We start from the raw sequence: 27222 nt of genomic DNA, 5'->3' as shown, positions 1-27222 counted from the left end.
AGTAATAACAATAAAAATAACTGTCATATTTATAATAATAAAATTAATACAATAATAATATTTACTTTTTTTTCTACGTTCAATTTTATTTTTATAAGTAAAAACATTCTATATAATGTAATGAGAAAATTATAAAAAACACGGTCAGAAAAATTTATTTTCAAGCATATAATAAATAAAAAGCTAATTATATTGATAATAACAAAGAAAAATTTGTTTCAAGTTTAGAAAACAGGAATACATCATAAAGTAAAAAATTCAGAAAATTTAAATCTCTCACACAAAATTAAAAAAACAGAATGAAAATATAATTAATGAATAGGTAAAATTTGAACATGACATGTTTATGTAAATAAATAAATCTAGATCAAAACTGTTTAATCTATATTTAAATAATATTTAGTATAATAATATTTTCATTATTCAAGAGTAGATTATAATAAGAGGAGAATAATTAATTTTATTTCAGTGATTGAGATAGTAAATAACTGTCTAAAGTTTTAACAATTGACTTTTTTTGTAATTTACATATACTAAGAAACAGTGCTTTGAGAAAGCAAATATATCTGCAAAGGTGGTTAACAGGAAAAATAAAGAAAAATAAAAAGGCAGTAAATGAAAAAAATAATAATGTAATTGGTAAAATTTTACCAATTTAATAAGTAATCAAAATAAAACGGCTGTATTTTCTGCGAATAATTAACTAAAAAAAAAAATCAAACTAAAATATATTTTTGTCATATTTTTCGATATCTTCTAATAAAAATTATATTAAAAAAATGAAATTTTAGCTGTAAATCATTTATAAAAAACCTACTTCTATTTTCAAATTTCTTTGTAATTAATTTAAAAAAATTAATTGTAGTAATTGTTAGATAATTATCGTGGCTAATTGCGTTTGTTTATACGTCATACCTTAATAAATTAGTAGGTTTTAATAAAAATTGGAAGAATGAACTTAAGACTTTTTTTTCTATTGATTTGAACAGTTATAGAACGCAATGTTTTCAGAAAAAAGAGGTACATTGATATTATATTTAAAATTATCTTTATTGCGGTTGTGATATATTTAAATTATATTAGTCTTATAATATATTAGAATATTTAAATTATAAATGATAAGACTTAAATTATAACTAATAATAAAATAATAGGCATCGATCAAATATTCTTTATCTGAAAGTAATGTTGTTTAATATGAAATTAATTCCTGTGATAAATAGATGGAAATTATAAATTTTACGATTGAAAATCACCTTAGTTTGAGTAAATTCGGAATGTTAAAATGCAGTAATAAATTAAGCTAAGTGAAGATAGTAAAACCATTTGATTCCTCACTTTTTACAAAAAGTCAAGCACAAGAAAGTTACCAACCATTAGAATGGTTAAATAATTTTCAAGAGTGACAAATAATTCATGTCAGATCATCTAAAACCAGTTGGTTCAACCAACTAACAAAAAACCTTGATTTAAATTTATGAAACATCTTATTTAAAATAATCATGGAAAAATATTCTCTGTTTTAAAAAAAAATAATTGATTTATTGTCTTTTACAGGATATATTTCATAAAAATTAAAAAATAATGTTACACCATACAGTTACTAAAATTTTTATTAAAAGAAATTTTAAATACAATTAAACTGAATTATTAGAATGTCTAATTTTTTTATATGTGTTAATAATTTATGACTATGTTAAAATGTTATGTTAAATTACATTCGATTTCTTTTTATTTATTATATACATTAAACAATAACTGTTCGTAATATCTCTTTCTGAAAGCTCTCTCTGTTTTATCAATGTAAATTTAGTACCAGTTGTTAAATTTGTATTAACTAAATTCATGAATTTAGAATAAAACACTTAAATTTAAGCGCTCCTAAAAAATTATTATGTATAAAATAAATACTTTATCAAATATTATAAGAGATTCCAGATAATTTTTGTCAGCGTTTCAAGTCCTAGTAAAGCCAGTTATTTTTACACGGATTTGAATACTAGATCGTGGATACCGGTGTTCTTTGGTGGTTGGGTTTCAATTAACCACACATCTCAGGAATGGTCGAACTGAGAATGTACAAGACTACACTTCATTTACACTCATACATATCGTCCTCATTCATCCTCTGAAGAATTATCTAAGCGGTAGTTACCGGAGGCTAAAAAGAAAAAAGAAAGAAGCGTATTTCTCTGAGTAAAATAAATTAAAAAAGTTCATATAAATATGGGTACGTAAAGGGTTTGTTTTCGGATTACGATTAACGAAAACGTTTTCCCTAATATCTGCTCCAAAAGCGAAATAAGGTTATAATGAATTTCTTAGTTAAGGGAAAAATTAGTATTTTTATATATATTTTAACGTGAAAAATGTAAGAAAACAAAAAAAGATTTCTAGAATTGTTTCTCTAGTAGTTAATGAGAAAATTGTTAAAATAAAAAAAAAATTGAAAAACATGGTTTAAAGGTTTATTGTAAATTTTCTTCGGTAAAGTTGCAATAAATAAAAGAAATTTAAACAAAAAATTGATGTAAATAAAATTAACTGAAAAAATATATAAAAAAGTAGAAGTCGAATATAAAAATTTGACTTCTACTTAAAATAAATTAGAAAAATGTGCCAAAAAGATGTTATAATTTTAAACCTGACTAAAACTCCTTTGGAAATACCAAAAAAATTGTAGAAATTATTTACTACTTAAAAATTTGTCTTTTATTTTTTATGACTAAACACGATGTTATAGAGCGAGATAATTTTATCGTGCACATTATGATACTGTACACTATAATTCCATTATGGACTATAATACAGAGATGCTGTAAATGCTACCATTTGATTTGATTCATTAGAATGTAGTTATGCACAACTGATAATGTTTTACAAGTATTGGAAATGTCCACCACTTTCCAGAAGGTTGGTCGAACCCATCGCAAAGTATTTTTTGACACCCTTTGTAGGACATCAGGGGTAATGTAATTCATCTCAAAAAATATGTTATGTAGGGTTCGGACTTGTCTTCAGGAAAATAAAAAATATAAAAATAAATAAAATTTGAAAATTATTATATAGTAGATAAAACATTATATATATATATATATATATATATATATATATATTAAACGTGTCGAAAACGGTGACAGAGTAGTAACATCTTAATTTCCATCCAGAAAATTTCGGGTTCAAATCCCAATCTTGGAATTATTCATACATATAAACGAGAAAACTGTTATATTATGTTCCACGAACAAGCTTTAAAATAGAAAAGAGAAATAAATATTTATGGTTGTATATATTACAACATCCCAGTTCGATATTAAGCATAATGTATTATAAAAATTGTAGATATATATAAATATTCTCGTTCTTCAGTAATAATAATCATGAATATATTAACAAAAATAATTTTAATAATTTAAATATTCGTATTTATTTAATAAATCAATAAATATTTATAAGAACATGTTATTTACAATAAATTTAGATCACTGGAAATTTTTTTGTAAACTAAAAGAAGAACCACTTTTTATATTAATTATTTATTTATTTATTCATTCATTCCTACTTGTATGAATATGTTTATTTAACTACATTAAAAAGAAAAATCAAATTTACATGAATAAGATGCTATTTTTTCGACTATGTTGTATAAATGACAGTGATTACAAGACAAAAATTTATTTTTTTTGTTTTACTTTTAAAGATATGAGTTTTTTAAACAGTATTTTTTTAACCAACTGTAATCTTTCTTGAGGTTCAGAATACCATGATCATAAATCATGTTGTTTTGCCCTACTTTTTTCATAATAATTTTAAAAAAATGATGCTTCCATTAAATTTTTTGATTTACGATAAAATTAGTAAAAATTGACTGCAATACGGGACTTTTTTTAGAAATAAACTTGTTTTTGTTCATTTTCAACGTTTTACTTGTTTATGGTTTTATATATATATAGAAAAAGTTATAACCTGAAGAGGAGTTAAAATAAAATGTATGTGATACCCATCCATGCGTTACTTTTACGAATATTACCTAGCCGATTCCAGAACATAAACTCCAACATTTAGTTTTCAAAGCCTACAGTATTTATAAGTATAAAAATATATACCTTCTAAAAATATATACCTCGTAAGTCAACAACACATTGTTATGCTACATCAAGAATAAAAAAAAAATACCATCCCATCAACGGCCGTTTAACTTTGATGTGTTTCTAGAGAAAATTACCTTATAATTATTACCGCTAGATTATGCCTAGAAAGCTAAAGCCGTAAACAAAAATCATACATAGCATTACAGACAAGATTCTATAGGCGGATATATACATAACTATATATACGTATATACACTGACATACACACAAAGGTGTCTGTGAGTGCGTGTTCAACAGCACGATTATATATGCTCATATGCCCATAAGATTTTACGTCCTTTTTTACGTTGTAAGTATCGTTAAATTGCATTAAATTTTTTTTTTTACTTTAATTATATGATTTAAAATAACTGGTTCCATCTCGATTGCAATAAACTAAAACACTTCAAAAATGAAAACTTAATTATCACGAATAATTTTTATACATTTTTGTATTGTAGTGTTTTTTTAAGAACTAAAAATATCCATTGTTATATCGATAGCTTATTCTTGTAATATATTATTACAAAAATGATAAACCTTAAAACAGAGTAAATAAATAACCTTCTTCTTCCATACTGAAAACTGGTAATTCTTAAACAAATTTCTGAAATATAATGTTTATTTTAAGACAGAACAGTATTTACAACTTCATATTAATATCAGAAGTTATTTTTATGTAAAAAAAAGAAAGAATCAAAAGCTACAATATTTTTATTTTTTTAATGTTAAATTTTAAAATTCAAATCAAATCAAAAAACTTTATTTGTACATTTAAATATGCAAATTTCATAAAAATTTAATCCATACATATTCATTCAAACATCGTATTCTAATCTTTTAATTAATTTATATATATATAAAATCACCCTTAACATAGTAAAAATATGTAAATATAGATTAAATAATAAAAACTAAACTTTACTACCTAGTTTTAAAATTAAAATTGTTTAATAAGAATTTTATTTTACTGACTTGTGGAATGTGAAGAAACGTACATTTTCTAAGCTCTACTAATATTATTGAAAATAATATATTTAAATTCTAATATTAATTAAAATTTCTAAATTTATGTATTATATATATATTTAATCGTTTTAAATATACTGAATTCACATTAACGGGTACTAATTTAGAAATTCTGATTAGAAGGTTAAGTAAGATTTTTTATTACAAAATTAGCGTCCCCCATCATGGTGCCTGTCGGGAGATGTTCTATGCGTTTAGTATATGCGTATCAAGTTATATGCGTATAGAACTTCAAAAGTTGGAAATAGATTTTTAGTAATTGTATGTGGGCTGTTGCTCTCAAGAGTTATCGCTATTCATCATCTTTCTTTCTCTTTTTCTGTTTAGCCAAAATCAAACTTTTAATGAAATCAGAAAGATATCGAAGATGTTTAAGAACTGCTTTACTCCCAGCACAGCAAAATCCAGTAATTCATCATTCCATTTTTTGGGATTGCAAATGATTATATAATTTAATCATGTTACGTATTTGAATAGCTTTCAAATTCAGATAGTCAATATCAGAATGGTAATAAAAATCTGATTTGAAACCTAACATATTTCTCAAACGTTGGACTCGATTTTGAGCTGAGGGTATACGTTGCACTTTAAGTTTTACAGAAAGTTCTGGCGTAGATTACTTTGTCTACTACCATAACTTCTAGTTGCCGTAGAGGTTCTTCTTCTCTGTGATTTCGCTGACTAGGTATTATGAAAATATTAATACCGAATTGATAGTGAAATTTGTGCTAATTATGTGTATGGCTTACCCTGATGGAACTTCTTAGTTCAGGATATTAAAATCTACTGAGTGCTACTTTGCTCATATGAAGATAGTTCTCACAAGATGCTGCCAGATTAGACAATTTTATTTTATTTTAGTTGGTGGTTGAACCACAACCACCAAAGTACACCGGTATCCACTATCTAGTACTGAAATTCGTATAAAGGCAACTGACTGTTGCTAGGAAATGAACCTCAGAGCCTTCGACTTCAAAAATCAGCTGTTAAACAGATGATTTTAAGACGATGAGTTTACCATTAGACCAGCCTAGATTAGATTGACATTAAATTTTTTAAAACACATATCTTTCTGAAGAAGTCGGTATTGATATCGAAATTCAATATTCCTCAAACCATCAAAACTTTGTTAAATATATAAATAGTCGTCAATCCCTTTAATTTTTTTATCAAATTAATTTGTTTTTTTGTAAATATGATAATAATACAAATTGATCTTTTAGAGACAATTACATTAAATTTAATAAATCACACATAACTGACTGAAGAAGTCGATATTAACATAAACATCGATCGATATAGAAAACAAAACATCTATCGACGTAGACAATGATTTTAACTTTTTTTTTTTAAAGAAATTCTAGGTTATTTATTTATACGGTTTTTTTCATTTATGATCTACGTAGTAGTGAGATTTGAACTGTGGTAAATATTCAGGAAGTCATAAGAAAAATTTGTTAATTTCGTAATGATTGGTTCAATAGTTTTCCCGGTTATCGGGAATAAACGAGAAAGACATTGTCGGTTTATATAATAGTGCGATTCATTCATAAAAATTATAAATTGTCAAAATTAGTAATTGCTAAAAAATAATAATAATAAACAATAATAAAAATATGGATTCTACATATAAGGAAATCCGGATCACTCGAAGAAGCTTTTTTCCAATAGACTATTTTTTAAGAAATTCCATTTTCAATAATCCCGGATTAATAAAAACCCAGTACGTTTTTTATATATAGATAGATATATATGATGATCTATATATAAAATCTATAGATCACAACTATATATGTATAGTTGCGGCTGATGGATTAATATATTTTTTTAAATTTGAAATCATTTTATAACTTACGGTTATTTTAATAAGAATAGAATTTTTTTATAAGATAATATTAAAAAAGAAATTATGTTTAATAAGACTGGAAAAGAAAATAAAGTACAAATCATTTAGAAAAAAAATGTTTGCTTATTTTTTATGTATAATATTTAAAAAAATATATATCGACAGTTTTATCGCACAAGATAGTACAAGTACGTTGTAGAAAAGTATTATATTAACCAGAGATTTTGAAAAAAAATAGTCTAATTAGAATACACTATGTTAGGAAAAGGAATACACGTAGAAGAAAACAAAAGAAAAAGACAATTTGGAAGTTGATTAAGGAAGCATAAAGTGGGTTAAAAGAAGAAAAAAATTTGAGAGCTTCCTGCATAACAATTATTCATATTATAAAGCAGTATGAAAAAGGCAAAAAGAACGGATGAAGTAATAATTCGGAAGCCGTAGTCACAAAAATAACAATCATATCAATTATAGTATCTTTAGTAACCACTGTGAACCGTTCGTCGATCAACTGTACAGGCAACGGAACAGAGTGAAGATATCAAATATTTAACGAACATCTTGAGAGCAGTGGTAAAGAGGTTCAAGTAAGAAAAAGGTAGTGATTAAGTTGTATTCTAAACTTTCCCTTTCGCATATATAGCAGCTTAAAAACTAATTAATCTCGTAAATGCAGTGCTAAAATCTGAAAATTATTTTTTCTACTTTGAAAACGAAAATACAATACCATCTAGTTCAATATTCACCTTACCTGATTTTAATTAGTTTATTAAAAATTTCCTTACAGGTTCAACTAAATAAATTTCATAAATGTATATCAACAGCGATAAAAAAAGTATTTATACTAGAAATATACAAAATACATACAGAATCTTTTTAACCTAACCTTTTTTAATTTTTTTTTTTTCTAAAAGGAGACCTCAAATTAATAAACAAATAATGAAAAATCAAGATAGGTTTTTTTAGAAAGAACATTTCTGCTAAAAGTGGATACGTTTTTATATTTTTGGTATTAAAGTGGCTCAAAAAATATAGAATGAAAGAGATGGTAATTTTCTTTTTAATATTACAATAATTTTTTAATGTGATAATATATTGAACTTGGAAAAAGTAAAAATGTGTAATTTATTATAAACACTAAAGAAATAATTGAAAATGATTTAATGAAAAAGCTAAGTTAATTATTTATTAGTGAATAAATAATAATAATAATTACCTCCTGTTTTAAAAGTATTTTTATTCTTTAAATTAAATTAAACAATAAATTTATTAATTCATTACAGGAAAGGGTAAAAATACAACGTAAGACGTACTATTATTAAAACCTTTTTTTCTAAATATATTTAAGATTCCATACTGTGTTGTTTGGGCGATAAACTCAATAATACATTATTGTGTAAGATTCTCCCACGGCCACTATTCAATTTTGCTTTTTTTTACTCTGTACACAATTCTATGAGTAAGTTCAACCCAACAAAATTTCAATGCGTGTACTTATAGACACATGAATTTGTGTGTGTGTGTGTGTGTGTGTGTGTGTGTGTGTGTGTGTGTGTGTGTGTGTGTGTGTGCGTGTAGTAGTAGTAGTATATGTATGGGCGAGTCGGTGGAGATTCCCAAAGCAGACACTAGTGTGAATTGTATACACTTCCGCTGTCAATTAATTTTAATACCACGTGATGTGATATGTGAATTCAAAGACCTACACTAAAATGTTACACCCATCATTACAACATAATATACAAGTATATAGGCAACATAGTAACGTCACTGCGTATTACAAAAACAAATAAATAATAATGAAAATTAATTCAAATTATTTCAGGGACGTTTAATGTATGTCCTTGATTGTTTTTATTCAACTAACTTAGATATTACTCTGATTTTCAAGTAAAAATAAAAGTATTTTTTCAGTAAAATGTTAGTTTAAGCTAAGCAATTATAATAATAAAGATGTTTAAAAATAGAAAAACCTAAACGTTTTTAATAAACCGATACACTATAGTTTAACAAAAAATTTATCTTTTTAACTCACATTACAATGCTTTTAATTGATTTTTGGCAATTTTCAGTGACTTTTGCCAACAATCCCCCATCATTCGATTTTATTTTAGGCGGTTTTTAAAGAAATACATAGTGTGTTTAAAAAATTGAGATAAAAATTATGCTACATTTGAATTTAATTTAATAAGTGGTGCTCAGTCCCGAAAGCAGGGGACCAAATTCTGTGAACACACAATTTGCCGTCTGTACAACCCGATGTAGATCCGTCTGCAAAACTGAACTAAAAACTCTGATATTGTGGGTGGTTATGATAAGAAGTAAGGAGAACATATAACGTGTCAACCGATTGAAGTTTGGACTCGTTTATTTCGTATTATAACCCCATATTGCAAAGGAAGGCATCTAGAAACTAAATTTGTGCTTCCATTGCATAATGAGAAGTTGTAAGTCGGTCAGATTCTTAAAGACGGTTACTCATTGGTGGAGAAACGGTTCTGTTCGTGCAATATGTCGACGGAGTCGGATTATCGTATCAAGATATGGATGAAGTCCATACCCCTATCTTATGGTGGCCATCGCAGGCCAGATCTGCCTATGACAAAAGTCTGTCGCTTCAAATTGTTTTGAAGCGAGAAGGGTCCCTAGAGCGAATGTGCGGATTGTAAACTGTTTTTAAACGGAATTTAGTAATTCCGGTGTATGGACAGAACTAAATCTTCCGTGGTCCAAAGTGTCATTTGAATAATAGATCTCTTAACAGTATGTGGTCTAAAGGGAAAAGCTGGTTCTGTATTCTGTATTAAGGTTTAGGGAATTTGATCTTCGAAAAAAGTGATCGATTGCACTCAACGGTTGGTAGTGTGATTGTGGTAATAAAATTAGAATAAGCGGGCGGCACGTGCCTAAATAGACCCCTATAGAGCTAGATGCAGGTTCATTTGTTTGCGTTTCCCATACTTTGAATGATGAAACGTGCAAAAACTCATTACATTTAATATATCGTTGTATATATATTTCATGATATTTTAGTATGTTCTCTTTTTTATGTAATACAGCACAATTAAATTAAACACAGTATAAATTATAAGTACACATAACTTAACATGTGAATTTACATTTTAAATTAAACAGTACACTTCAACCTGCTACTACATAAATGTGTAACAAATAATTAAAGATTTTATATTATTTTAAAGATTTATGTAACGTAAAAAAGAAATAAGCATCCAATCATCAGAATCATATTAGCATAAGTCAAGACTTATGGGCCAGATCATGCAAAAGTGAGCAAAATAAAAAAATAACGATATTATGAAAAACGTAATTAAAAGTATCCTTAGGCCGTTAATTTAGCATTAAACAGGTCGTACAGTATATAATATAAAGCAAGGCTCAAATTGTTTAAAATTTTATTAAAAGCATTATAGGTACATTACAATACACAGAGGATTAGGTACTCGTATCGATTCCAAGTATAAGAACCCTTATATAAATTTCTAAATTGGTGGAAAATTGAGATTTAGCAAATGTCTCTAACTCAATCTACTTTTGGTATGAGACTACCTCACCCTAAACCACCAGCGGGCTCCAAGACAGAAGGGAGGTAAAAGATTTTAATTTGAGAAAGTAGGGTTGTGACATACCATTCTAGTAAGGAAATTTTAGCATAAAAACTTCCGACTTTGATAACTATAACCAAAACGGCGGCGATTTAATACTTCAAATGTGGTCTACAGTACCTGTTAAATAACTACTCTCCAATAAAACATTGATAAAATATAATGTAACAAATCTTCCTACCTCATAACAATTTATTTTTTAGTTTGAGACTGACTTCCCACCTCTAAAGTCTCATTCCGAAAAATAGATCGTTTTCAGGTAGAAGCATTTGCTAAATCTCATTTTTACTGTTTGCCAATTGTAAACTTAATTAAGGGTTTCCTTACTTCGTTAACACGCTGTACATGTTTGTATGCATTTATACAATTATTGCTGTTACTCGTATTAACAAATTTATGTATATACATTACATTACGATTATTGATAAAGTTGATGAATCTTTTAAAAATGTGATTAAATATTTGGTGCAATACGGTAGATATGCAAAAACGTTTGAAGACAAATTAATGTAGTAAGATGATTAGCGGAATAATTTTACCAGGTCCAAAAAAAATAATATCGGGGTAATTAGTTATAATATCTATTGGATGGGGTAAACAGTATTGATTTTAGGCTAAAATCAAAGAGTAAAAGGAATAGTTATAGTTACGTGGTCGCTGTAGATTGAATCCCTTATCTTTCCACTTTAGTGCGCCACTAACAAAGAGGGCAAATTCTGAACAGAAAACCTTCTGTTTTGCAGTTTACTAAATATGAATCTATTAACGTACGTTCCGTAGAAAGTTTAATTATTATCCTCCGAGTGGCAATAACATTCGTCGATGCTATAATCGGTTTAAAACAACGGATATTTACGTAAAGGGAAGAGTACGGGACGAACAAGGGTGTTTGATGAAAATCTTGAATACATCAGGGAATCTTTCCTACATAGTCCTAAAAAATGTATTAGGAAGGCCAGCCGCGAACTAGCAATGCCGATATGACACTGTGGAATGTTTAAGGAAACGCTTACATGTGCGTTCATACCATTTACAGCTCTTACAGACTTTGAAGCCTACCGTGTAGGCTGTGCATCAAGAAGATGATGACTTTCTTGATCGTATTGTATTTAGTGATGAATCAACATTTCATCTTAGTGGAAAAGTTAATATACATAATGCCCGTATCTGGAAGTCACAAAATCTCCATGAATTCTTACGTGGCGAAAGGGATTCCCCAAAAATAAATGTCTTTTGTGCAATATCCCGACGGCAAGTTTACGAGGCGTACTTTTTCACTTAAGCAAGCGTAACAGGAATTGTTTATTTGGATATGTTGCGTACATGGCTCTTTCCTCAACTGCAAGATGGACCAGAAAGTTTTATTTGACAACAAGATGGTGGCTCTCCTCACTGGAATAACTTTGTACGGGATCGGTTGAATAACGTTTTCCCCGATCGTTCGGCATTGACTCGATGACAAAGGTTGTTTGCGGTACCTGACTTAACCCATGTGATTTTTTCCTTTAGGGGTTTATAAAGAATCGTGTATGTGTCTTCGCTGCCACTGATCTAACCGATTTAAGGTACAGGTTTGAAATAAATATCGCTTCCATTACTCTAGTCGTAATATTTGAAGTGCGGGACGAATTCTACTATTAGTTGTATATATGCCCCGGAAAGTCCCTCACATTGTACACCTAAAGTAAAATTGTTAGAGTTTTTTTTTCATTTTATATGTTATTCATTATACTAATTCAGTTAAGAAATATTAAATAGGTTTAAAACCCCAATATTCGTTTTTGTACATCCTGAATTGTTATATTAAATATATTATATTGATTACAGAATATTACGGAAGAAGAAAAATGACTGAGTTATAAAAAAAAAGATCACTCTAAATTATTTTTTAGATATTATGAAGGAAAATATCAAACTCATTTTAATACAATTAATGCAGTGTCTAATAACTGCTTTGTTTTATTTAAGTTCCCAATAATGTTAAAACAATGTTTTTATATATCCATCAGAAGAATTAATGAATATATATTTAATTACACATTATACGTACGAAGAAAATGAAACATAATTAATTCAATTACAGTAATATAAAGAAATAATGAAAAGTAATAAGAATAAATAATAATGGAAGAGAATTTCAAATATACAGCAATTATAAACAACAAGTGAGAAAAATTATTACATAATAAATGACTAAACATAAAAAGATTTCTGAACTTGATAAAAAAAAAATAGTAATAATAATAAATACATCAATCGGAATAGTTAAATGCGCTAGCGTATCTAAGTGTATATATGACTATGTAAAATGCAGAAGCGCGAACATTAACTAGTGAGAATACAAATAAATAACAAGAAGGAAGCTACTTAGCAATATTAGCACTTCTAATAATAAAGTAAGTAATACACGACACATTAATCGATTCTAAGCAGCTTTAAAAGCAAATTAAACAGATTTTAATTAAAATTAATTGGTTTTCTTTTCTTTTTTTTTTTTGTAATTCATCAGATTCTTTTCCAATCCTGATTATTTTCTTTGTTTGTTTTTACGTAAATTATAACCATGATCGCGTATTTTTATTTATTTGAGTGTCTGTGTTTTTGTGCACGCCCACGTGTATATGTTTTTCCCCCTTTCTCACTCTTACTTTTTGATTCATAATAACTTAAAACTCACCGGACTAGTCTAGTGGTTAACTCGTCTTAGAAAAACAGCTGATTTTCAAAGTCAAAGATTCCGAGGTTCAAATCCTACTAAAAGCTAGTTGCTTTTATAAAGTTTTGAATACTAGACAGTGGATACCGCTGAACTTTGGTGGTTGGGATTCAGTCAACCCCACGTCTCAAAAATGATCGGCCTGAGTCTGTACAAGACATTTCACTCACTCGAATGGGGGGGGGGGGGAATGCTTATTTTTTAGTAGTTGAAAAGATTGCAATGTACACATTAGTGGAGGGAAAGAAATAGATCTTAAACATTTTCACTTTATTAACTGTCTGTTAGTTGTATAACATAAAATAAGTATCGTTTGTTGTACTTATTTTTTTCTTTTTTCCTTATACGTTCAACAAAGGGTTCAATCAATAATAATGTATAACATAAGCACGGATAATTTATCATCGAAAATCACAAAATGAACATTTAAAAAAAATGTAACAAAACTTTTATATTCTGCTATCATGGTTCAATTTATCACACACACGTGCGCGCGCACAGGGAGAGAAGGGGAGATTCTTTTCAAACGGGATAAAAATTAGAGCTATTTCGATTATTCTACTTTGCATTAAAACTTGTATTAAACCTAGACGTATTTTATACAATAAAGACAAATAAAGGCTAAAACCAGATTAAATTCATCTTTTAAATATTTCTGTTAAGTATTATAATCAAGCGGTAATAGGATACTTAATGTGGTGAAAATTCTAAAAATTATACAATAATTTTTTAAAAAAAGCAAGCATATCATATCAAGTTTACTAAGGAAATTTCCCATAATCTTCTTTAATGAGCCGAAAAAAATAATTACAAATAACCATTTCATACTCACTTACTAAAAATGTTCTACAACTGACATTATTATTTGTTCCCTAGAGAGACTGATTATGTATTAAAATCTATTATTCTAAGACAAAGAAATTCTGATTTGTGCCTATTATACTTCAGATGCTTTACACGCTCTATAGCCACAAAAAAAAGATATGGTAAAGTTATAAATTAATGTACACCTTTCTCTCATGAAAGAATTCATTATACAACTACCTCTACTTATTAAGAAAATTATAAATTTATGAAACCATAATTAATTTAACGAATAGAATCATGAAGTAAATTAGGCAACAATAATTTATTGTTTTTAATATCTTATGAAAACAATCTTGCAGTAAAGAATTGAATATAATAAGCAATTAATATATTTTCTTTTTTTTTCTTCTTTACAAAAGAGTTAAAGAGTTGTCAGTGTGGCTACCAACAGTTTTTAATAGAGTAGGACACTTTAATATACCACTCAATTCCAGGAAGAAGTGAAGTTGTTCTTCCATTAAGTTGTTCTCGAATAGATTATCTATTTCTGACGGAAAGGCAATTTATTTTATTATGGCAGATATTTAAGTTGATCTACAATCGTTGGTAATTAGCAACCGACATTAGGGAAAAATGTTAGATCTTGAGGGATTTTTGGATTGGATTTTAGCTACATGGAAGAAAACCTTGTATTTTTCTTAGGGTGAAGATATTTTGTTTTGTACTGATGAACCTCCGAGGTGGCACATCTTTCATTTAATAACCATCCTTCTTCCTTATCTTTGATTTTTTCCCCGGTTTGATTTTTGTGTTGTGTTTTGCTCCTACTAGATCTTAACTGAGGATGTAGAGACTAGTGTTTCTTGGTTTGATCCAGTAGGAAGGACTGACTGTAAACCCAAGAACTGTTCTTTGCGCATTAGTTATGAAATAAACCTATTGGCTGAAACGCCTACCTGGTAAACCCGGGCTTCCTAATACCTCATCGACATTACGGACACATATATAAATACGTTCAACAATTAAAGAGACAAGAGTGACTGCAGAAAATTTATTATTTATTCATTGATAATAAAATTAACGCTAATTTTCAACATACCGTATTTATTCGAATACCCTCCGCCCCCGAAGAAGCCCTGCACTTCGATTTTCCGGAACAAAAACCTAAAACAAAAATCGAGTATATACCGGTATTTTAAAGTGCAACAGATATGATAAAAAAATAAGAAAATATTCAGAAAGTAAAGCATTTAATTCGTTCATTTAAATTACAATATTAATAATTAATTACCGTAAGTACTAGTTTAGTTCAGAATCAGTAGGCCAGTAAAATGAAAAGAAAGTATCGTGTTGAAAAGGATCATCTCAACACACTTTTTAATATGGGATTTTATTTTTAATTAATCACTGTCACTGCCAATGTCTGTAGAAGAGTTACTAGTCTCCACGTCGCTCTGCCAAAGGTGATCATCTTCACTGCCATCAAGTTCATTAGATATTCCGCATTTTTTAAAACTTTTCCTGACTAATTCCGTGGAAATACCTTCCCAAGCATCTTTTATCCAAACACAAATATGGTTAAAATTTGGGCGTTTGATTCTTCCTGAAGGCGTGAGAAAGAAATTTTCATCAGCCATCCATTTACTGTACAGTTGTTTTAATGCAGATCTGAACGGCTTATTAATGCAGACATCTAGTGGTTGCAATACAGAGTCAATCCGCCTGGAATTATTACTTGGTCTGTCATACCCTTTTTTAAAATGTCTTTCTCTTTATCAGTCGTATGCCTCCGATAACTATCCATTACTAGCATACCGGTATTTTTTTTACTAAGTAAATCTCCTGATCTCTTTTGCCATACACACCTGATCCAATCTAAAATTAAGGTTTCTTCCATCCAATCTGATTCCTGTGCTCTGATAATAACTCCATTTACCTGTACGGTAGGAAGAGTTTTTTTTTTAAAAACAATGTGCGGAGGTAATTTTGATCCATCAGAAGTAATGCAAAGTATAACACTACACCATTATCACCAGTGCGAACCGTAACACTTTTTTCACCTTTTTTGTTTACGGTTTTGTCAAATGGCATTTCAAAATACACGGGGGTTTGATCAGCGTTTGCTATTTGAGAAGGCAAATAGGCTTTATCTTTTCTAAGATTTATTATGTATTTCTGAAAATGTAATATTTTTTGTTGATAAGCGTCTGGAAGTCGTTGAGAAATGGTCGTCTTTCGTCTTATTTACAAATCATATCGTGCAAAAACTTGTGTTATCCATCCACGGCTTGCTTTAAAATCAACTTTATTCAACGATTTAGAGATTTCACGAGCATATGATTGACAAATTTCTGTCGTTACAGCATAACCGCATTTCCTTTTTTCCATAACAAAGTCATACAATTTTTTTCTATGTTTGTGTATTTTGGTTTTAAGCCAAGAAAAGCCCTTTTATTACCAGTGCCTTTCACCAGAAGTTGTTTCTTCTTACGCCAGTCACGAATGCAGCTTTCATCTACGTCAAATTTTCTTCCTGCCGCCCGATTTCCAATTTTTTCAGCCTCTTCTGTAACGCGCAGTTTTTCATTTACTGTAAAAGATCGTAAAAAAATCAACTTTTGAGTAGGTTCCAGTGTGTTTTGAGCGAGGGTTGGGAGAACGTTATCATGCAGAACTACGGCATTCTTATCACAGCACAGCACGCTGTTTTTCCACCGTATGATGTTTCAAGCGAAGCTGACATTTTAAAATAAATAAAAGAGGTTATAATAATAATTTATATGTCAGGGGTGAAAATTTGAACGACAGATATTTTTAGTTTATTCTATTAAATTTTTTTTCCGCTGTTGCCATTTGTCTCAATAATTATTGAACTATCCACGTAAAATTAAGGAAAGAAAAATCAATATTTTAAAAAATATGACACATTTTTATAGAGGATGTTTAATTAAATATAAAGGTAAAATTTTAAATTATTACAATAATAAGTAAATATTTCCTTTGTTTATAGCACAGGATTACAATACTTCCACATTTTTACACATTCCGAATTTATTATAAAGAAAGGAAATAAATAATTGTAATAAGAATTAAAAGCATTATTTTTTAATGGCATTAAACTTAAAATTAAGAAAACTTTTAATATTATAATATGTTTATTACGATATAAATTACAAATTATGAGTTCATTGCTCTAACTATTAAATATGAATGTACGACGTTTATTATATTGTGTGATTCATAACCATCGTACCATCGTGCGTACGTTATTGTAATATATATATATATATTCTCATAAGATGAAGAGGGGGAATATAAAGACGATCGAGTGGATGAGAGGTAAAGGGAAGTAAAAAAATAAAAATAAAAGATCTTAAGTAGACTATAAGACAGTAACTGCAGGACGCTGTCCCTTTCTTTCAAGGTCGCAAACTTACAATAATCTTGTTCTTATAACATTATAATATATACGTCTTCTCGAAACTCATTTCTTCTCTTTTATTGCCTCCCACCATTCTTTTCATATAATATTCAATAGTTTTTTATCGTTTTGTGTGTGTGTGTGTGTGTGTGTGTGTGTGTGTGTGTGTGTGTGTGTGTGTGTGTGTGTGTGTGTGTGTGTGTGTGTGTGTGTGTGTGTGTGTGTGTGTGTGTGTGCAAGGGGAGTTGACGTGCGCGCGTATTATAAATATATGGGTGTGCTGTGTGATTGTATTGTATGACCCCGATCAATCAAGACATAATAATACTAACATGCATAAATTTCACGATTCAACAAACGTACGTAGATTGTAAAATGTAATATAATGCAAATTACTGGGTTTATATTTTGTGCATTATGTTGGGATTGATGATCAGTTTCGTATATAATCAAGTACATATAGTAATAATAATAATAATAATAAATATATATATATATATATATATTTTTTTTTTTAAAACTGTACATATATATATATATATATATATGTACAGTTTTAAAAAAATGCACTACCTACAGATAACACATTATTCATTATATTACGAGTATTTGCCAGGTTTACGAGTTTTTTTTCAGGTTTAGTATTCAAATAATCCTGATAATTATATATATCACTAGGATTATCTATTTTTAATAGGTTTGTTACAGAACTACATACTTTTCTATCATTTAGAGAGATGGTTTGCCACAGTTGTGGCATACCATCTCTCTAAAGGAAATCGGGCGGAAGTACAAAATATTCATTGGCTTATAGGCTGAGGACCAGGTTGGGAAGATTATAACTAGATACAGTTTTACAAGCAAATATTCAATTTCGTATCGACCTATGGTATTCAGTTATGGAAAAGTAAAAAACCAAATAATGTAAATATTATTGTGCGTTTGTAAAACAAGGTATTAAAAAAGATAGTATATGTTCCATGGTATGTTCGGAATACAGACATCCATCGGGATCTGAAAATTATGATGACAACCAAGAAAATCGAAGAAATTAAAAAGAAGCATGAAGATAGAGGAGAATACATTGATGGTAATCTCAAAGCTACCGGGCTGTTTGAGGTTCAAGACCTGGTTAGAAGAATTAAGAAAAATAAATCGTTTAGCTGGTAAAATGCTGTTTTGTATCAACATAAATCAAAGGAGAGAAGGAAGAACTAACGAATGACCATTGCATTCCATCTGTTTAGAGTAAAATGACTTATCAGTAAAAAAATTCCATAAAAAAATATATATATAGTATCATTTATTTTAATAACTAATTTGTTAGAAATTAACTTTTTTAATAATTTTTTTTCTGAGTTTATAAAGTTATTTTTATAACACAGAAAACCCTACACCTACGGATTTAGATGAAATTTAAAACTTAATTAAAGAACTTAAGAATAACAAACCTTCTGAAGAAAGTTCAATTACAGCAGAAATGTGGAAGAAGACCAACATAAAGGCAAAAGAATCCCTAGTCAGAGTTTTTAATGAAATATAGAATAACGGAAAAAGTCCCGAAGATTGGAAAACTGCACTCATCGACACACTTCATAACATAAAATCCAAAACAGACCCAAATAACTACAGGGGAATTTCGCTTTTCGACGTTACATACAAAATTCTATTTAAAACTCTTCTTAATTGTGTGGAACCTCAACTGGGTGAATATCAGGGTAGATTTAGGAAATATAGATCTTACGTAGAACAAATCTTTAATCTCAAAAGTACTGTGGAATATTGTAAATGTCAAAACAGAACATATGTTATAACTTTTATTGATCTTCAAAAACCATACGATTCGGTAGATCATTACTTTTTTCAAGATTAACAGAATTAGGTTTAAATAACAAAACCGCAAACTTAATCAAAGCAACATGAACTAACACATACTCTAAAATTTCAGGGAGAATTATCTGATCCTTTTTCCATTGAAACCGGCGTAAGACAAGGAGATGGACTTTCTCTACTACTTTTTTAATTGTGCTCTTGAAAAAGAAGTTAGATAATTGAACAAAAATTTAGACAAAAATAGTGGAACAAGACTGGGAACTAAACGACTAAAGATTAACTGTTTGTCTTTCGCTGATGATTTGACATTATTAGCTAAAAACTGGAAAGAAACTGAACAACAATGCAAAGAATTAGAAAAACAAGCTGCTAAAACGGGACTGAAAATCGCGTTTGAAAACGAAAATGTTGACTAATGATAAAAATGCCCGAATTTCCTTTGTATAAATAATAAAAAAATAGAGAAAGTGGATAATTTCAAATATTTAGGAGAACGGACAAGTTGGAATTTTGTAGATAAATAAACGTTAACAATTAGAGCTAATAAAATGGAGTTATCTTTTCAGCTAACGAAAAACAGATATAACAAATAGTCTTTATCATGGAACTCAAAACTTCGACACTATAAAACCATGATAAAGCCGGAAGCTCTCTATGCTGCAGAAACCCTAAGACTGTGCAACAATGCTCTACTAAAAAATCTAGAAAAAAAAGAAAGGAAAATTATAAAAAAAAATTTAGGTCCTAAATTTCAAAATAATCAGGTAAAATTAATACCAAATAACAAACTTTATACTAAAATTGAAAAACTCTCAGACACGATAAGGAAAAGACGAGTTGCATTTTAATTCCATTTATATAGAATGAATAACAGTAGATTTACAAACACAAAATTTTGATTTCTTCAAAAAATTTCTAAGTAAAAAAGCTAGAGGATAATGATTCACACAACTCCAAGAAGACATAAAAGAACTAAAGAAATTATGGGAGAAAGAGAAATTTTATAGAGAATATTAAAAGATGAAAATAAAACGTTTCAACTAGCGTAAAAACGCAAGAACAATAGAATTGAACTTTCTGAAGAACGAAAGAAAGAGATATCAGAAAGAATGAAGAGGTACTGAGCAGCTAGAAGAACAGAAAAAAAAAACAACCCCAAATAAATAAATGATTTAACGTGTTCCACGGTGAACTATTTGGAGAGAAAAAAGTTAGAATCACTAATATAACCTTTTAATAAAGTAGATATTTTGGTTAATCTATCCTAATTATCCAGATTCAAATTTACATGGAAGAGAAACATTTTAAGAGAAAATGTTGATGCTATTGAACCACTAGTATGGATATTTTTTCGTACAACGGAAACAGGTAATAATAATCATTATTTTACAAAATTTAAAACCTTATTTTTATAGAACATTGAAAAAGTTAATTTTTTTTTTAAAAATGCAATGAAAAGAAAAAATAATATTATTCAATTCTTAAAATTGTGACTTTTAAAAAAATAAACGCCGACTTTTAAAGCTTGAAATTAATGAATTATTTTTTTACAGTTTAGAGCATTATTTTGTAGCTTTTTTAGATTTATTTCATTTATCCTTTTTTTAAACTAAAAACACCGCCTATATAAAAAGAATCATATTGAAAGAACTAAAATTTATAATATAAAAAATATCTTTAAAAAAATCCATTATCGTTTCAATTGATAAAACAATTAAAAGGTAAGATTTTATAGTAGGTACGAATATTGTATAAATTGATTTTTATCTTATATATACATGTTAGATCTAGGTGACAAAAGCAAATCGAAAGCCAAAATGGTTAATGACTAAGAAAACTAGAAAAAAAACCAATTAAACTTATATATTTTATTTCATTATATGAAGTACTGAAAATGATTATACAGAGTGTCTCATGAAGAATCTGAGAACTTTCAGGACATGTTCTACTGGTGAAAAAAATAATGAAAAAGGTCCAAATTAAAAAAAAACAAAAACCATAAAAAACAACAATTCAATGAAAATAAAAATCAAATTCAATTATCCTGGTTAATTTCAAGATCAACAGTAGCCTCAGGAACCGGATGATCCATTCCTGTAAGCACAAATTGAATTTCATTTATTTTACGATTTTCTGTTAATGTTCGTCTGTTTTGCTTCATTAAAAAACCGAATTTTAAAAGTGTTTACTTACTTTTTATTGTCTTTATTTACATTAATTTCCTCAGAACTAAACACTCTACAAGTTTTGTTACTAAATCTTTCATATTTGTTGTTCTATAAACCTAAAAAAACTTATTTTTCGACAGTTCATATAAATTTATTTACTGGAGCTACAGTTCTGGGACTGTTTTAGCCTATTCCAAACTCAAATTACATAAGAAACGACCAATTTTACTCCTTAATTTGGGTCCCAAAAATTACAGTAGGGCTTTATTTTATTAGAAAAGCTGAAATCCGGGTTAAATCATTCGCCAGCCGTAACTCGAAAACAAAGCGTTTCCAGACCTATGTTTATATGAACTTTTTCATTATTTTCACCAGTACAACACGTCCTGATTGTTTCTCCGTTTCTTCGTGGGACACTCTGTATAATGATGTTGGATCTTTTACGTAGAAAAGACAGACGAAAAATAAAAATCCTACAATACAAAAGTATTATTAGTAAAAAGAAAAATACGTTGAATAATTACACTGTTACTTATTCTGTTGATTGTTAGTAAAAACATTTCGTAAAACAATAGACAATTATTAATAAAATGATACATTAGTTTTAAAGACAAAACAAAAACACAAGTTAATTAACAATTATGTACAATCGAAGTATGGATAATTAATATAAATATCATATAATAGCCTATTTCCTTATCTATGATTTAAAATCTTATAAAATCATAGTTTCTAAATAAGGGGTTGGAAAATTTCTTTAAAAAATAAAAACTTTTTTACTTTTTCGGATTTTTACTTAGTAGTAAACCCGTAATTAAAAAAAAGATTTAATTATTACAAAATTTGAATTACCGACATTACTATTAACCATAATTATTAATGTTGATTTAATAATGAAGGATTATGAAAGAGATTTGTAGAATTTCAATGACTTATAAAGAATTTTCTTTTATATATATCGTAGTGTATACATAGAATTAGAACAAATTTTGAAGTCGTCAACGGTTCAAAAATTTTATAACTAATATATATTTAAACAAATAAAATATTTGATTTTAATACAGGTAAAAATATAAGTATTCTTAGAGAACATTCTATATTGCAGTAGAATTATGCGGAAACATTAATTCGGGCCACCCACCAGTACTCTCCACCTTTTCTAATCAGATACCACGCCTTCATCATTCTTTCCGGGTTAGTCCCACCCTTATCCATCTTGTCATCGGTCTTCCCCTCAGTCGCCTCCAATTCAAGTATATATCCTGATATGGAGGAATTTTATTTTTATTAAGATACAGAACGCAATATATAAAAAGTAGGAGAATTCTGTTATTTATGTTATTATATTTGACATTAAATACGGGTTGGTAAAAGTAAGGAGAGCATTCTGCTAATATAGAATATAAGTCTAATAATTAGAAAAAAATTTCTTTAAAATATTTATATGGAATACAACTAGGCTAATAAGCTTTTATGGAATTGAATTATGGACAACAGAAAAACTTAAATTTGTTGATAACATTCGAAATGAAAACGAGGTAAATTTATGACAGAATCTGGTAAAATGTCAAAATAGATTAATGGGCCATGTTTTAAGATATTCCAGGATTACTTAATTTGGTTATTTAGATACGTGCAGAAGGTAAACATTATAGAGGAAGACAAAGAGTAGAGTATACAAAACAGAAACTTTAGATTGTAGGATGAAGTAAATATGTTGATGTTACAATATTAGCATAAAACGAAAATTAATGTAGAATTACAGCATCAAACTAACAAAATGTCTGACAATTTTTTTTTTTTTAATTTATTTTGAATAAATGATCACAGTTTTACCTCCGTTTTTATAACCAATGAGTGTGATGATAAAGAATTAGGATAATAGAGAGTAAAAAGTACATTGAAAACGCGTACTCTCTGTCCGTAAGGGCAGGGGGGATGAGATGGAGATCCGCCTGAGAACCAGGAACAAGGCACCTCTGGAGCTGAGAGAAAGACTTGTAACTAGCATACAGGGAGTTACGGGGTTGTAGAGAAGGGTTCTCGGAAACAGGTTGCAATTCAGGTCAGAGATATTTATACTGAGGACACAGAGCGTGATATCTTGGAAGCTCTTACGGGTGCCCTTGGCGGCGACTCAACTTCGAGGGTCACCTCGCTTAAGCCAGCATGTGGTTTGACACAGAACAGACTGTGACACTCCCTTTGGAGGAGGCTAACAGGCTGGTTGCGGCAGGGAGGATCAAGGTCTGCTAGAAGTCGTGTCAGGTTGAGATTAGGAAGCCCGACACGAGTTGCTATCGTTCCTGGGCTGGCGGCCAAATGGCGCTCAGTGCACGGGTCCTGATCGTCGTGGTTGTTGCTACAACTGCGGAGAGCCGGGACACTTGAGAGCGGACTGTAAAGGTCCGCAAAGATGTATAGTGTGCGGACACAGTTGTCCGCACACTACACTATATCACTATATAGGGTCCCCGTTCGGTGACCCGAACGGGGGCTCGGATCGGTGGTGAACCGGATAAGAAGGTGGTGACCAGTAGGAGGAACGAAGCCCAGAAAACAGGAGATATGCGGAACACTACAGGAGAAACTAAGAAGGCAGGAGAGACCAGCAGAGGGCATGAAGCTTGAATGACAGTGGGTATACGGAAGGAGTCAACTGAGAGTCAAAAAATATTTGACTGTTTGTCCAAAATGTGTGTAATAAAGTTGATTAAGGTCCGTAAATGGAATCCAGAAGTTATGAAATATCGCAGAAGTTTGATAAAGCGGAATAAATAGAAATTACGTGAAGGTGCTGTTTCGGAACAATGGTCTGGTGACCCCGATACTATCTAGAAGATAGTTATGAAGGTAAGACGAGTACTAAAGTGTGTCTGTCATACTACATTTATTTGAAGGTCATCTTCTTACGGTCAGCCAGATTGCTGCAAAATAGTCCTCTGATGAGGTGAAGTTCAGGACCGGTGAGTGAGGGGGGAAGGACAGAGTGCGGAGTCGTCGTTCGTCCTTGCTAGCGCGGATTGGCGGCGGTGATGATGCACGGGGCTTTGGATCCTCCGAGCTCGAAGGTATCTCCCGGGGCTGCGTGTTACTTAATTGCCGGCCCGGCCCCGGGAGGGGAGGAATGGTGAGACAGGAGTCGTTTAGTCAGTAGGATGCGTGTACACATAGGCTTTCAACATCTTCTAGCCAAACTCGTGTGAGTCCGACACTGCCTGGGCTTGCACAGGCGTGCGTAAAAGGCATTTTTCTTCGACTCATCAAAGAAAAAAAAAATTGGGAGTGCTGCGGTAACAACTTATTAATGGACTGGATTGATTTGATTATTATCTGCACATCATCAGTGGAATTTTAAGTTCATCAGTAGAATTAATTCGATGTATGTTGGTGCATTTATTATTATTATTATTATTATTATTATTATTACGCCCACTGAGAAGCACATTAATCAATCCATTATTTCAAAATCCTTGAAGAACGAGTTCGAGAATGAGCAATGTGCTTCTTCTTTTGATCCCAATATTTTTCATACAGTTGAAAAAGTTATATTATTAACTTTGATATTACATACAGTTTAGTATCTATGAGATAGAAAAGTCGATATAACTGTTTTGTCAATAAAAAACAAACAAAAGAAGTTCCTGTCTTTAACAGCAACATTTTTGTGTTAGTTGATTACCGATATACTTTTATAACCTAAGTATTTCACATTGTGGAAAAATATTACATAAGAATGATTAGAAGTTAATCTTTTGGATTAGTTGACTTTAATTAATTTTTTTAACTAGCTTTCTAGTAAAACTATGTGTTGCTGAAAAAAGTGTTAACACTGAAGTATTAGTACTTAAAAAAAAAAAAAATCACTTAGTCTTAAGGATCGGGCTCGGTCAATTCGATCCGCCGCTACCTGTCTTCCTTTTGCAAAGCGACCAATTGCGTCCCGGTTACTGCTAACAATAAGAAGAGTTCAACACCCCTCTCCCCCCGCCCTGCTTCTTGTTGTTTTTACACCATTTTCTGGAATTTTAAATTATTTTTTGGCTTACCCTTCCTTAAGACCCGACGACATAAACAATTTTTTCACAGACGACATAAAGGCATTACAACCACGGGAAAGAAAACAAAAGAATATTCACAGATTACGTATTCGACAATTACATTTCTCCTAGTGTTGCGTTTCCTACAAGAATCTGGGTAGATTTCAGAGTTTCAGGAAATCGTACGACGAAAAACTGCGAATTTATTCACGGTCCAATAAATTCGTGAAAGCAATGAAGTTGATGTTTTAAAAAAATTTCCAGATAGATACATACATCAAATTAAGAAGAAAAAAAGAATGCAAGGTAATATAAACGAATAGAAGAAAAGGGAATGTATCTTCGGGAAAAAATGAATAAATTCACCAGAAAACTCTATTCTCGAATACAGTATGTAAAGACTGTCTGCATGAAATCTTTACCAATAAAATTACGTAAAATAGAAGATTGACAAAATTAGTATGAGTAGCTAGACAAACAGCAGCAAAAAATGAAATAAAAAAAATGTAACAAAGAGAACTGACAAAACTGTTATAAGTGACTAGGCAAAACATACACTGTAGTTCCTTTCAAAGGATATTTACAGCTGATGATCATTAATAAATGTGAAATATGTTATTGCTTTTCACTAAGATATTAAAACTTCAAATGAGTAGAGGAAGATACATTAGCATCTATACAATTATTACGATTAATCTTTCGGAATAGCAAGGTAAAATTTCCGACGAGGGGCGGAATTGACTCGATAAAATTGCCTATGAGGAACACAATTGACCTTTTTCAGGCAGTCGCAGCTGACAGACGTCCTTAAAGATGAAATATCGGAGAAAGAAATAGTAAATAAAACTGGTAATAAAATTGAATCTTGGGGTAGACCAGGCGAAATAGAAGAGCATAAAAATTCTATTGAACCTTAATATACAGTAATGTACCGTTCACCGAAAAAAGATTTAATTATTAGAAAACTTGTTAAGAAAGGTAACGTAATTTCTGAAGATTATCATACCGTGTTTTATCAAATGTTTTGGCGACAAAAAAAAAAAATAACAATGAGATATTCTTTTTTTTTATTTATTTTTTTAATACCTCCTATAAGTAGAGAAAACTACATTAGTAAGTTATAAGTTATAAGACAGGCTTTTCTAAAACATTATATTCTATAAATTTTTTTACAAATTTAACATTTGACACAAACATACCTCCAAAGTTTGTAGTATATTTATTTAGTAAAAAATAACTAAATAAAGTAAAAAAATTACTAAAATTGAACAAGAATTTTTTTACTAAAATTACTAATTAAAAGGAGAAATTTTCTTCTAAACTTATTATTCATTTTTTTATCTTTAGAAAAAAATGTTTTAAAAGTATAAAAATGGCAAATTTTAAAAAATAAATAGCAATAAGTTTAATTAATTCTGTAAAATTCCATATTTGAAAATTTGTAGTTCAATTTGTAATTACAAAATTTATTTTCTAGCAGCTGATTATTTACAAAAAATTTCTCACGTAATAAAGAAAAATCTTGTAATAATAATATTAATAATAATAGTCTTAAGAATTCAAATGTCTTTAAAAAAAAAAAAGAAAATAACATAAAAGAATGCGCAAA

General features: G+C 29.4%; 1 protein-coding gene across 2 annotated transcripts in view; it reads right to left on the bottom strand.

Moving 5' to 3' along the window:
- Window positions 1-27222, bottom strand: part of LOC142322942 (putative metabotropic glutamate receptor mgl-1) — a 376797-nt gene that overhangs the window by 134738 nt on the left and 214837 nt on the right. The window contains exon 2 of one of the 2 annotated variants that reach the window (XM_075362034.1): window positions 15251-15315. The exons of the other annotated variant lie outside the window; for it this stretch is intronic. The gene's annotated coding sequence lies outside the window, so the exon portion shown is untranslated. The remainder of the gene's footprint in view (window positions 1-15250; window positions 15316-27222) is intronic. 2 annotated transcript variants of the gene reach the window in all.

This window comes from Lycorma delicatula, chromosome 4, assembly GCF_047948215.1.
Source record: "Lycorma delicatula isolate Av1 chromosome 4, ASM4794821v1, whole genome shotgun sequence".
Lineage (NCBI taxonomy): Eukaryota > Metazoa > Arthropoda > Insecta > Hemiptera > Fulgoridae > Lycorma > Lycorma delicatula.
Note: the sequence above shows the minus strand (reverse complement) of the source record. Positions and strands in the feature narration are given on the sequence as shown.